This window comes from Pygoscelis adeliae, unplaced genomic scaffold (assembly GCF_000699105.1).
Source record: "Pygoscelis adeliae isolate BGI_AS28 unplaced genomic scaffold, ASM69910v1 Scaffold588, whole genome shotgun sequence".
Classification (NCBI taxonomy): Eukaryota; Metazoa; Chordata; class Aves; order Sphenisciformes; family Spheniscidae; genus Pygoscelis; species Pygoscelis adeliae.
In genome coordinates this window covers 45,559-46,791 of record NW_008825322.1, presented here as the reverse complement: position 1 = coordinate 46,791, position 1,233 = coordinate 45,559, and the positions used below count along the sequence as shown (strand labels likewise).

The 1,233-nt window shown below is 63.8% G+C and overlaps 1 protein-coding gene across 1 annotated transcript in view; it reads right to left on the bottom strand.

The window, feature by feature from the left end:
- MYLK2 (myosin light chain kinase 2) overlaps positions 1 to 1,233 on the bottom strand; it is a gene marked incomplete at its 3' end in the record, with an annotated part of 10,645 nt that overhangs the window by 8,585 nt on the left and 827 nt on the right. The gene's annotated exons all lie outside the window — the stretch shown is intronic.

Here is a 1,233-nt window from a genome sequence, read left to right as displayed (position 1 = left end):
CGCTGGTCAGGTGTTGGGGGGGGGGGGGGGGGGGGGGGGGGGGGGGGGTTGCAGGAGGAACCCCTGGTAACTGGACCCAGCCCTCCCCAGCCAGCACGGCCAGGCAAAAGCACTCCAATAATACCAACTGTCAAAAACCCAGAACATCCATTTATCATGTCAGGGCGGCAGGAACACCAGCACAGGGTGGAGGAGGAAGGGCTTGGCCCCTCACCTGCAGCTGGTGCTCCTTTTGGGGGGGTGCAGACACAACAGGGGAGGCCCGAGCTCAGTCACAGGCAATAAAGCAGTGAGAGCAACTCCCAGCAAGAGGAAAAGAGATGGCAGAGGCGGCCGGGGGGCAGGCAGCTGCCCCTGGAGCTGCCCCACACCAGGCATCCTCCTGGACCTGCTCCCCATCGCTCCTCGCTACCCCAGCCGGGCTCGGGCAGGGGCACCCTGCTCCTCTGTGGGGCTCTGCCAGCAGCTGGGCAGGACAGGGCAGCAAAGGGCCGAGTGCCGGTGCTTGCTGGGGGAGCAGGGCTCTCCCCAAGGCCGGGCAGCCCCAGGGAGGCTGAGATTACCACGGGCTCCCCCAGCCTCAGCCCCTCCCAGCTGATGGCCAGGTCTCTCCTCCCAAGCTCTCCGCCCTGCGGCCACGCGGAGCTCAAGTCCTGCCAGACACCGAGCCCGGCTTCTCCCACACGGGCCTCACGCACAGCTGAGCTGAGGCCACCAACGCAGGCGGCAGCAGCATCCCAGGAGCAGCTGGGATGTGCTTCTGTGCTCTGCAGAGACCTGGAGCGCCATGCTGCTCATTGGGGTGGAGGTTTTTTAGACCAAGGCATCCGAAATCCTAGTGGGCAGCAGCTATTGCCCTTCAATACTACAAGTCTTTCTTGCAAGGGGACTGTTTTCAGCTTATTTCCCTTTGCCCACAAATGAATTTTGTTTTGTCATGGTGCCAAACCGTAGGACGCTCATCCTTCACCCGCAGCACTCACCTCGCCCGCAGCACCTCCCGGGAGGATGCAACGCTGCCAGGCAGGGGAAGGGACAGTGCTGCTCCGCCTTGTCAAACCCCAGCTCCCAGCGAGTCACCAGCTTCTGTGTACTATGGGCTGAGGTCAGGCTTTGCCAGAGGAACTGTGGCTCACGCGTAGCACCGAGAGCGAGACAAGCCAGGATGAGGACACGGCCATCCCCCCCGTCGCAGAGATGCTGCCCCCGCCCCGGCCTTGGGCAGCCGCTGGG